The sequence below is a fragment of the Loxodonta africana genome, chromosome 22 (genome assembly GCF_030014295.1).
Source record: "Loxodonta africana isolate mLoxAfr1 chromosome 22, mLoxAfr1.hap2, whole genome shotgun sequence".
NCBI lineage: Eukaryota > Metazoa > Chordata > Mammalia > Proboscidea > Elephantidae > Loxodonta > Loxodonta africana.
Genome location: NC_087363.1, coordinates 56,491,172 through 56,503,853, shown reverse-complemented (window position 1 = coordinate 56,503,853; position 12,682 = coordinate 56,491,172). Strand labels below are relative to the sequence as shown.

The 12,682-nt window shown below is 39.5% G+C and overlaps 1 protein-coding gene and 1 long non-coding RNA gene across 7 annotated transcripts in view; both read left to right on the top strand.

The window, feature by feature from the left end:
- Window positions 1-12,682, top strand: part of PPP4R2 (protein phosphatase 4 regulatory subunit 2) — a 78,027-nt gene that overhangs the window by 42,420 nt on the left and 22,925 nt on the right. The gene's annotated exons all lie outside the window — the stretch shown is intronic.
- LOC135228497 (uncharacterized) overlaps window positions 1-12,682 on the top strand; it is a 40,119-nt gene that overhangs the window by 27,320 nt on the left and 117 nt on the right. Inside the window, exon 2 of the long non-coding RNA XR_010319066.1 lies at window positions 2,990-3,086. This is a non-coding gene — a long non-coding RNA (uncharacterized LOC135228497). The remainder of the gene's footprint in view (window positions 1-2,989; window positions 3,087-12,682) is intronic.

Genomic DNA, 12,682 nt, shown 5'->3' with positions numbered 1-12,682 from the left:
TGGCCAGCCTCACCACTTTGCAGGAGCCAGTAATCCTCAACACAAAGGGTAGTGTATTGCAGTGGTTCTCAACAGGGGCAGTTTTCCTCCTTGGGTTCATTTGCCAGTGTCTGGAAACCGGTGGTGTAGTAGTTAAGTGTTACAGCTGGTAACCAAGAGGTTGGCAGTTCATATCCGCCAGGCGCTCCTTGGAAACTCTATGGGGCAGTTCTACCCTGTCCTATAGGGTCGCTATGAGTAGGGATCGACTCGATGGCAGTGGGTTTGGTTTGGAGACATTTTTGGTTTGTCATAACTTGGTGTTGGGAGGTGCTACTAGCATCAGTGGGTAGAAGACAGGGATGTTACTATACGTCCTACAGTGCACAGGGCAACCCAATACAACAAAGAACTCATCAGCCCAAAATGTCAAAAGTGATGAGTTTGAGAAACTCATTAGTTGTCTACATGAAGCTTATTCTCCTGTCTTTTAGGAAATCTGACTGTACAGTGATTAAATGCTTGGCTGCTCGCTGAAAGGTCCTTGGTTCAAACCTACCCAGCAGTTCTGTGGGAGAAAAGAACTGGCAATCTGTTCCCGTAAAGATTATAGCCTAGGAAACCATGTGGGGCAGTTCTACTCTGTCGTATAGAGTCACTATGAGTTGGAATCGACTTGGTGCACACCAACAGGTCCTCCTGCCTTTACTTAATTTCTCTACCTTTTTACCTTTTTTTTTTTTGTATCTATTCGTCTAAGTTCAGCTTAAAGTCCCAACTTGTCCAGAAGCCTTTCCTTCATGGCTCTAAACCTATATTGATCTTCTGGTTCTATTGTACTATCACTGAAATCTCTATAATTAATATTCTGTGATGTCTTATTTTCTTCTTGTTCTCCAAACTAATTTTGTTAGTCAAGGACCATATATCTTATATATCTTCTGTACTTTCTAACTGCTGTTGACCTTGATGTTATGGGGTGAGTTAATAGAATGAAAAAAGGGCCCAGGGCCTCTCTAAAAAAACTGAGGACAAACCTGTTGCTGTCTAGCCAATTCCGACTCATAGCAACCTTATAGGACAGAGTAGAACTGCCCCCTAGGGTTTCTAAGGAGCAGCAGGTGGATTCGAACTGCTGACCTTCTGGTTACCAAACGAGCTTTTAACCACTATGCCACCAGGGCTCCAGGCCCTACCTAGGCTCTGGTAAAATGAAGGAGTGGGTAGGAAGGGAAGAGGGGGTCGGGCGGGGTCGGTTGGCTGGTTGGAATTGGTATCAACCGGATTGTGGAGGAAATGCAGTAGTTCCCTAGTAGCAGGGAGGAGAGTAGATCGGCCTCAGCCATTTAGCTGGTGCCCAGTAAGTACCCCCTCAGTTGGCTGTTGTCAGCCTGAGCCATGCCATTTGAAATGTATCTTTGATTTAGCTGTTCATGTGGAAGGGAAGTGATCATGTTGGTATATTAATAGATTTGAGAAAGATTTTCAACAAGGGCTCAAAGGCTAGCGAGGAGTTAAGCATAAGTCAGGTTAACCAGGGCACACTATTTCTTGAACTTTTTTTTTTAATTGGTAGGGAGGTGAGTGGAGGATAGTAACTGGAATCTTTAGGCATGTTAGAATCCTTATCATGAATATACAAGTTGCCAAAAAAGAAACCCAAGTTTACAGTGAGCTATCATCTGAAAGTTAGTGTTATCAGCTGAGACTGATTGGATTCTTTGTGTATAGCCGTCATTAGATATTTAGCACTCTAATTTGAAAAATAGACTTTCAGAGGCAGATACTTTCCCTTTTTGTGTCAGAACTTCATTGCTTTGGAGCAGGTACCGTGCCATCTTCAGATAGCTAGACAGGAGTTTCTGAGTAAGAAAATATGTAATATTTCAAAGGTAGTTTCAAAATGGAAACAGTTAGACTAATATGTTTTAGTGTCACTTCACAATTTGTGTCAAAAAGAAGTTTTCAGTCTTGAGGCAGCCAGTAGAAAAAGAGAACCTGAAAGTTACATTCATACTGTGTCACGTAGTAATTTACTTCTCAATAATACATGAGCATAAGAAACAGACAAGCCGTTTTAAAGGAGTAAGGGTGGCACATTGGGACAATTTGGGGGACATAACTGGGGGTAATTTTGTCTTCACGGGAACATTTAGCAATGTTTGGAGACATTTTTGGTTGTCACAGCATGGGGGTGTGGTAGGAGTGGGGGTGAAAGTGGTGCTGCTACCGGCTGCTGTGGGAGGAGGCCAGAGATGCTGGTTGATTTCCTACAATCCACAGCACGTCCCCTACCACTAAGAATTATCTGGCCTAAAATAGCAGTAGCGCCAAGGACGAGAAACCCTGGGGGGAGAGCTTGCAAAAGATCTCTGCACAAACATACAAGTGTCTCACGGCCAATAAACACAGGTAAAAATATTCAATTTCATTAGCAGTGAATGAAATGCAAATTAAAGTAAAGGTTTTCTACTGTCATATTGACAAAATTTTTGAAAGATTATACTGCTCGAACAGAGTAAATGTTTCTAGACATTGCTGACGGGACTGTATTAAGTGGTACAGCTTTTCTGGAGGGCATTTGAAAGTTTATGTTAGAGGTTTGTTATATGTACTTCATTCTTGTGACTCAGTAATTCCACTTTGAGTAATCTATGCTAAGGTGATAAGTAGATGCATACAAAAATTTATTATTAGGATGTTAACCACAAAATTGTTTTTAATTGCAGAGAGCTGGGAGCAAACTAAATTTTGAGGGGAAAATGGTGGCTATCATTACTAATTATGGTATAACTAGGTGATATCTTTTAAAATCTTGCTTTCAAAGACTGACTCTTGAAAAATATCACTGTAAATCACATGAGGGGGCAGGATATTAAATTAGGACATCAAATTTTAATAAACATATATAGAATGGAATAAATATCGGCAAGAAATACACTAAAATATACTTCAATAATTGTTAACTAGGCAGATTGTGGATAATTTCCATTTTGTTTTTATCTTTCAGTATCTTCCATTTTTTGCAGTGATGCAGTCAGAAAAAAAACAGATGTTATTATATACGCACATACCATGGAACACAGTGGTGGCATAGTGGTTAAGAGGTACAGCTGCTGACCAAAACGGTGGCAATTCGAATCCACCAGGTGCTGCTTGGAAACTCTGTGGTGCAGTTCTGCTCTGTCCTGCAGGGTCGCTGAGAGTCGGAATCGACTCAACAGTAGTGGGTTTGGTTTTCTAACCATTTGCTGAATAAGCTGTCCTTTCCCATATACCGAGTTTCCATATATGTATGTGTCTGCCTCTGGGCTGTGTTTGAGTTCACTGTTCTATTTTAATGTTTGGTCAGTTAGTTGATTTTATTTATATATGCGTGTGTGTATGTGTATATATATATATATGTAGTGTAATATGACAATGTTAATGTAAAATAATGTGAAAGGAACATTCTCCAATTCTCTGTAGAGGTTTTCTGAGCTAGTAATTTGTATTTAAAATTAGTTCTTAAAAATGTTATAATGATTTGTGTAAACAATTCATAATGCGTTCTGACTTTTTACCAATCTTCTTCTCAATTCGGTATTCAGATTAAATTACTTGTTTGCTTCAGTCATATAATTAAAACCAAATCTTTATGACATTGTAAGTCTCCTGATTCAGTACCAGTTTTTTGAAGATTAAGCATTTTATAAGCCTGTCCCTTTGCCGGAGTGATCAGTCCCATTAGATTTCTTCCTGTTTTTATTTATTCATTTTTCCCATATTCCCCTTTTGTATTTACAAGTGATGAAGTGGTTAAGAGCTATGGCTTCTAACCAATAGATCGGCAATTTGGAAACCCTAGGGGGCATTTCTACTTGGTCATGTAGGGTCGCTATGAGTCCGAATCGACTTGATGGGCAACAGGTTTAATGGGTTTGGGAGTAGTAGGGCTCTCTTGTGTCAGCTTTCCACACACGTTCTGTATGGAATGCAATTAGGCTGAGAGTAGACAGAGACCAGATATGAAGAGGAAAGTAAGGCATTGAAGGACTCCCATAACCCTAATGAAATTTGGAACAGTAGGAGACAGACAACCAGTTGAGGTGCTGGCCAGTGGTCACTAACATGTTCTAGAACCAGCTGGGAAAATAAAAGATGGGTTTTCTGTCCTTGAGTCCCTGATAAATATCTTTAACCTTTAGGGGATTATCAGGGAAGCATGTTTGATTTAGTGTGGACTCATGAGTGTCTGTGGAGAGAGAGAGAGTCCAGTGTGAAGAGGCTGTATTTACTAATGAGATGACTTGTTTTACCTTCCTAGAAGAGAAACTGCAAAAAGGGAAAGAGAAGAAAAGGAAGGGGTGAGCTTGCTTAAAAATCTAATGGAAAAGAATTTCAGTAAATTTTTGGTTTAAATTCCGAGTATGTATTTTATTTCTACTAGAAGATTTTCCATGGAGGAGTTAATTCTAAAATTGAAAATGTTTTTGTTTCATGAGCATCTGTTTAGAGTAATTTCATTTCCATATTGAAAAAAAGGATTTTTTGGTTGTTTTTAGTTTCTACTCATCTAATGAATACATTCCTAAGAAAATTATTTTTGCTGCCAAATATTTAGTTGATCTGCTTATAGCCTGTGTTTGTTCCTGAATTATATAGTTTTCAGGGAGGCGTTTTCTGTTTTTATTTTTGTCAAATAGTTTTGTTCTACCAGAAAGCTATGTCTTTCAATTTTTACGAAAGGGTTTTTTGTTTTTTAATCTATATATGGTGTGAAGAGCCCTTGTGGCGCAGCGTTACGTGCTCTGCTGCTAACCGAAAGGTTGATGGTTCGGACCCACTCAGTGGCTCCTGGGAAGAAAGACGTGGCAGTCTGCCTCCTTAAAGATGTACAGCCTTGGAAGCCCTGTGGGACAGTGCTGCCTTGTCCTTTAGTGCCACTGTGAGTTGGAATTGGCTCGGCGGCAGTGGGTTTGGTTTTGGCTTTGGTATGCTTGTTCCATTTGAAACTTATAATACAGTGTTTACATCATTCATTTCAGTTGATGGGGCTTGATCCTGTCTCATGAGTTAGTGTCATAGGTTCTCTGAAGCTTCCCATAGTGTTCCTTACCAGGCATTGTTCACTTTTTGTTGTCTGGCTATTCTTGTTCATGTGCTTATTTTTCAATATCACAGATGGATTAGCAAATAGTGCAAAAATAGGGTTAAAAAAATACCCTGTGTATGTGGAAAATCTAATTCATAAAACAGCTTATGAATTAACAGCTTATGAATTAGTGGGCGATAATTCAAACTGCTAAGAACTCTTAAGAAATGAGAAGCGTAGGCGTTCTGTTATACTGATGATTGTCAGTACGAGCTTCCCTGGTGGGTTTAGTATTAGTTAAATACATACATGTGGATTGTGGTTGTTAGTGGCTGTGGATTTGGTTCAGACTTCTGGCAGGACAATGGATAACAGAATGGATAACAGAACAGAGATGGTCCTGGTGCCATCTTCGTGATCGTTGGCACGCAGGTGTCCATTGTTGTGGATATTGTGTCAGTCCGTCCCACAGAGTGTCGCCCTCATTTTTGCCGACCTTCTACCAGCATGTGGATAGTACAGGGGAATTGAAAGGCAAGTTTTAGGAACTATTGACAATTATATATTAATCAGAAATTAATATTCAGCACATCTAAAATTATAACGTGCTGCCTCTGCTTCATAAAGCTTTAAATTCCTCTAGAAACAGGGAAAGGAAGGAAGAAGGAATCTTGGAAATAAACGAGTAAACCAGTTGCCGTCGGCTCTGACTCCTGGCGACCCCGTGTGCATCTCCGTCGATCTCCGGGCCGTGCAATTGTCAGTGGCGGGTTTTTTGGGAGGCAGATCGCCAGACCTTTCTTTGGAGACACCTCTGGGAAGACTTGAATATCTAACCTTTTGGTTAGCCATGGAACAAGTTAACCATTTGCGTCTCTATGGTCATCATGCAGATAGTTTTTACTAATCACCCTCACCGGTTTTGGGGGGATGACAACTTCATTGAGATAAAATTTACATACTATACCATTTACCCACTTTAAGTGCACAATTCAGCGTTCTTGGGTATATTCAGAGTTGTATGTGCTCTAGACCAAAGCCCCTGATAAGGTGCGTGATCTGCAAGTATTTTCTCCCATTCCATGGACTGTCTTCTCATTTTTTGAGGGTATCCTTTGAAGCACAAATGTTTTTAATTTTGATGGTCTGGTTTGTTTTTTGTTTGTTGTCATGTCTTTGAAACCTTTGCTAAATTGAAGGTCACTAAGATTTACCCGTTTTCTTTTTTAGAGTTTTTAATAGTTCTAGCTCTTCTAGTTATGTCTTTGATCCATTCTGAGTTAATTTCATTTTTTTTTTTTTTTTTTTTGGCCTGTCCAGTTGTCCCAGCACCATTTGTTGAAAAACTACTGTTTTTCAAATAGTTTTTGTTTTGGCACCCTTATCTAAAATCAGTTGACAGTAAATGTGAGGATTTATTTTGCCAGGAGGGAGCTGAGGGCGCCGCACAGAGCAGCCCAGCTTTCCAGAGGCCGCCCAGAGACCCTCCTTGAGGGAAGAAACATGCCAAGCCATTTTCACCATGCTTGCTGCCTTGTTAGTGTGCAAAATACTCAGGAGATTTTTTACTATTGTCGTAGATGCCAAATGTTGAATAATGAGGTAGTCGAAGTGAGGAGTAGGTGTGTTTAGGTCTTCTTTAATTTCTTTCTACGGTGTTCTGTACTTTTCAGAGTATACATTTTGTACTTCTTTTGTTAAATTTATTCCTAATTATTTTATTCTTTTTGATGTATATTATAAATGTAGTCGTTAATTTTGTTTTTGGTTTTGTTCATTACTGTTGTAAAGAAATACAGTGCGTTTTTGTATATTAACAATCGTGCAGCCTTGCTGAACTCCTTTATTAGTTTTGTGGAGCCTTTAGGATTTTCAGTGTGTCACCTGGATGTGGAGATTGTTTACTGCTTCCTTTTCAGTTTGGTTGCCATTTATTTCATTTCCTTGCCTGATTGTCCAGGCTAGAACTTCTAGTACAGAAATAATGAAAGCAGACATCCTTCTCTTGTTTCTCAGGGAGAAGGCATTTAGCTTTTTACCAAGAAGTATGATGTCTTAAATGTCCTTTTACCAGCATGACTATATTGTTAGTTTGTTGAGTGTGTGTTGAGGGTGACTCTTGCTAATTTTAGTCATGTAATGCCACAGTTGTTCTTCTGAGATTTAAAACCTCATCTATTGAGTTAAAATTAAAATGTTTCCTTAAAAATATTTCTTCACAAGACAGTAAAGGGAAATGGAGATTATTTTAGAGAGTGGTAGTAATGTATACTTATTTTTATGGAGTCTTTTAAAGTTTCCTGCATTCAACAGATGTATACATTAGATATATACAGGAGACATGGAACCAACAAAACCAAATCCTTCTCTCATTATTCTGTCATATTTGGAACTTCGCTGAATGAAATTTACCCTCTATTTGTGTGCTTGAGTCCCTGTTGTTGTTGTTGTTAGGTGCCATCGAGTCGGCTCCGACTCATAGCGACTCTTATCTGTGCACAACAGAACGAAACACTGCCCAGTCCCACGCCATCCTTATAATCGTTGTTATGCTTGAGCCCATTGTTGCAGCCACTGTGTCATTCCACCTCGTTGAGGGTCTTCCCCTTTTCCGCTGACCCTGTACTTTGCCAAGCATGCTGTCCTTCTCCAGGGACTGATCCCTCCTGACAACATGTCCAAAGTATGTAATACGCAGTCTCACCATCCTTGCCTCTAAAGAGCATTCTGGTTGTACTTCTTTCAAGACAGATTTATTCGTTCTTCTGGCAGTCCATGGTATATTCAGTGTTTTTCGTCATTGCCACAATTCAAAGGCGTCAGCTCTTCTTCGGTCTTCCTTATTCGTTGTCCAGCTTTCACATGCATATGATGCGATTGAAAATACCATGGCTTGGGTCAGGCGCACCTTAGTCTTCAAGGTGACATCTTTGCTCTTCATCACTTTAAAGAGGTCCTTTGCATCAGATTTACCCAATGCAGTGCGTCTTTTGATTTCTTGACTGCTGCTTCCATGGCTGTTGATTGTGGATCCAAGTAACATGAAATCCTTGACGACTTCAGTCTTTTCTCTGTTTATCATGATGTTGTTCATTGGTACAGTTGTGAAGATTTTTGTTCTCTTTATGTTGAGGTGCAATCCATACTGAAGGCTGTGGTCTTTGATCTTCATTAGTAAGTGCTTCAAGTTCTCTTCACTTTCAGCAAGCAAGGTTGTGTCACCTGCATAACGCAAGTTGTTAATGAGTCTTCCTCCAACCCTGATGCCTGGTTCTTCTTCATATACTCCAGCTTCTCGGATTATTTGCTCAGCATACAGATCGAAAAGGTATGGTGAAAGAATACAACCCTAACGCACACCTTTCCTGACTTTAAACCAATCAGTATCCCCTGTTCTGTCTGAACAACTGCCTCTTAATCTGTGTAAAGGTTCCTCATGAGCACAATTAAGTGTTCTGGAATTCCCATTCTTCGCAACGTTATCCATAATTTGTTATGATCCATACAGCCAATGTCTTTGCGTAGTCAATAAAACACAGGTAAACATCCTTCTGGTATTCTCTGCTTTCAGCCAGGATCCATCTGGCATCAGCAATGATATCCGTGGTTCCACGTCCTCTTCTGAAACCGGCCTGAATTTCTGACAGTTCCCTGTCGATATACTGCTGCAGCCATTTTTGAATGATCTTCAGCAAAATTTTTCTTGTGTGTGATATTAATGATAAAAAATAAAAAAATATATATTTTTATTGTTCTATAATTTCCACATTCAGCTAGATCACCTTTCTTGGGAATAGGCATAAATATGGATCTCTTCGAGTCAGTTAGCCAGGAAGCTGTCTTCCATATTTCTTGGCATAGACGAGTAAGCACCTTCAGTGCTGCATCCGTTTGTTGAAACATCTCAATTGATACTCCATCAATTCCTGGAGCCTTGTTTTTCGCCACTGCCTTCAAAGCAGCTTGGACTTCTTCCTTCAGTACCATCGGTTCCTGATCATATGCTGCTTCTTGAAATGGTTTGAACATCGACTGATTCTTTTTGGTATAATGACTGTGTGTATTCCTTCCACCTTCTTTTGATGCTTCCTGCATCATTTAGTATTTTCCCCATAGAGTCCTTCACTGTTGAAACCCGAGGCTTGAGTTTTTTCTTCAGTTCTTTCAGCTTGAGAAACACCGAGCGTGTTCTGCTCTTTGCACGTCATTATAATATTTTGTCTTCTCCAGCTGCCCTTTGAAATTTTCTGTTCAGTTCTTTTCCTTCATGAATTCTTCCTTTTGCTTTAGCTGCTCGATGCTCGAGAGCAACTTTCAGAGTCTCATCTGACATCCATCTTGGTCTTTTCTTTCTTTGCTGTCTTTTCAATGACCTCTTGCTTTCTTCATGTATGATGTCCTTGATGTCATTCCACAACTCGTCTGGTCTTCGGTCACTAGTGTTCAGTGCGTCAAATCTGTTTTTGAGATGGTCTCTCAATTCAGGTGGGATATACTCAAGGTCATATTTTGGCTCTCATGGACTTGCTCTGATTTTCTTCAGTTTCAGCTTGAACTTGCATATGAGCAGTTGATGGTCTGTTCCACAGTCGGCCCTTGGCCTTGTTCTGACTGATGATACTGAGCTTTTCCATCGTCTGTTTCCGCAGATGTAGTCTATTGATTTCTGTGCGCTCCATCTGGCGAGGTCCATGTGTATAGTCGCTGTTTATGTTGGTGAAAGAAGGTGTTTGCAATGAAGAAGTTGTTGGTCTTGCAAAATTCTATCATTCGATCTCTGGCATTGTTTCTATCACCAAGGCCATATTTTCCAACTACTGATCCTTCTTTGTTTCCAACTTTTGCATTCCAATCACCAGTAATTATCAGTGCATCTTGATTTGCATGTTTGATCAATTTCAGACTGCAGCAGCTGATAAAAATCTTATATTTCTTTATCTTTGGCCCTAGTGGTTGGTGAGTAAATTTGAATAATAGTCGTATTAACTGGTCTTCCTTGTAGGCGTATGGATATTATCCTATCACTGACAGCATCGTACTACTTCAGGATAGATCTTGAAATGTTCTTTTTGACGATGAATGCAACACCGTTCCTCTTCAAGTTGTCATTCCCAGGATAGTAGACTATATGATTGTCCAATTCAAAATGGCCAATACCAGTCCATTTCAGTTCACTGATGCCTAGGATATTGATGTTTATGCGTTCCATTTCATTTTTGACGATTTTTAATTTTCCTAGATTCATACTTCGTACATTCCATGTTCCGATTATTAATGGATGTCTGCAGCTGTTTCTTCTCATTTTGAGTCGTGACACATCAGCAAATGAAGGTCCCAAAAGCTTTATTCCACCCACGTCATTAAGGTTGACTCTACTTTGAGGAGGCAGCTCTTCCCCAGTCATCTTTTGAGTGCCTTTCAACCTGGGGGGCTCCTCTTCCAGCACTATATCAGACAGTGTTCTGCTGCTATTCATAAGGTTTTCACTGGCAAATGCTTTTCAGAAGTAGACTGCCGGTTCCTTCTTCCTAGTCTGTCTTAGTCTGGAAGCTCAGCTGAAACCTGTCCTCCATGGGTGACCCTGCTGGTATCTGAATACCGGTGGCATAGCTTCCAGCATCACAGCAACACACAAGCCCCCACAGTACGACAGACCGACAGACACTTGGAGTCCTTGGTTGGTGCAAATGGCTAACACTGTCCCAGAGATACCTTGGAAGAAAGGACTGGCGATCTACTTCTGAAAAACCATTTGAAACAATGGAGCACAGTTTTACCCTAATACATGTGGTTGACATTAGTTGGAATGAACTTGGAGGCAGCTGGTCAGGTTTCTTTTTTTTAAGTGTGTGTGCAGCAACATTATTCCCCTGCAGTTAGTAAACCCTCATGATTTACATTTTGATTATATAATTTATTTTTGTAAGTAAAGGGACTCATGCCTTTCTCTGCTTAAGTGCAGTTGGGAATCTTTGGAATTACTCTCTCACTTGCTGTTCTCAAACTTTTTGGTCTTAGGATCCCTTTACATAAAAAAAAAAATTAATGAGAACCCCAGCACAGTTTTATGTGGATTGTATCTATCAATACAAATAAAGCCAAGACAATTTTTAAATGCCTATTTAAAGTAACAATAATACACAAATAACATTTTTATATCATATTTCCACTGAAACAAAATTTAGTGAAAAAACTGGCTTTCTTTGGGGGGAGAGGTCACTTCAGTAAATATGTTTAATGTCTAGCTTAATAGAAAATAGCTGGATTCTCATAGCTGCTTCTGCATCTAATCTTTTGCAGTGAGTTTTGGTTGAAGTATATACAGAAAACCCAGCCTTACACAGATATAGTTGGAAAAGTTGAGGAGAATTTAACGGCCTTTTCAGGTGTTTGTGCATATTTTCTAGTACTGCACCAAGAGTCACAAGTGGTGGTTTTTCAAAAGATGAAGCACAATGTAGAATCTGAAATATATCAATAAAGTTTTCATTCTCTTTACATTAAAATCTATTGGTCTGTCTTACACTTTGAATGGATCTTTTGTACTGTTGTATGATTTGATCATTAAGGTCACTGAGCTAGTAGATCTTTCTAGCGTTGACGCATCTCACTGTACCATATTAAAAAAATCCAAGTGTCTTTTATATCCGAATGAGTTGCGTTAGAAATGTCCTGGGAAAGTATTGGGTGCTTTGCAAGCTCACAGTGGAGAATAAAAAATTTCCAGACTTTTAATTAACCCTTTGCTTGAAATTTCAAATTTTATCATTGGCGGCATACCATCAGTTGTTTCTCATGAAATAACAGGCTCGCTTCTTTCATTTTTGAGAAACTGTCTACCAAACAATTCTTAAGTGTTTCTTGAGACTTCACAGCACTTTGGCAAGCAGCGGAAGCACTTTGTGCATGCTCTTATTTTGTTACACAGAATATGAAAAAGATGTTTATTCAAGGGTCGAAATTTTTTAAAATTATAATTTTTATTGCTTTATTAAACTTCGCGGTGATTGTGAGGATGGTGCAGGACCGGGCAGTGTTTCATTCTGTTGTACATAGGGTTGCTGTGAGTTGGAACCAGCTCAACAGCAGCTAACGATGACATTTAACTTAAGTGAAATAGACTTCTTTACTGTGCGTTTGTGGTGTGAAGAAAATGATGACTCCTGGTACACTTTGTTGTTACTGCCTTGATTCATGTTAAAGGGCCAGCAGTTTTACCCACTATTATTTTTGTACCATTCATGCACTGAAAAAAGGCAAATGAGTCATTCTTACAAAAATAGCTTTGACCTTTTGGACACTTTGGGCACTACTTACTGCCTTAGTTTATAAGATCGCTGGGTGGGGATGGAAGAGTGATTGCAGATTGGCACCACCTTCATCCAGAGTACCCTGTCTAATTTTAAGGAGTTACCTCTGTGAGAGCTCTATCTACTGCTGCTAGGTTGCACTTTCTGCCTGGGGAAATGATTGGCATTCCTGACACTTTTGTCTTCTGTAATGTAGGATATTCAGGCAAGTATCACAAAATTCCCTCTTATTTTAGTCATAAAATGTGAAGAGAGAGGATAAAAAGTTGTTTGTATTAATTTAATCAGTGAATAGACATGAAAGCACAAAAGAAAATGT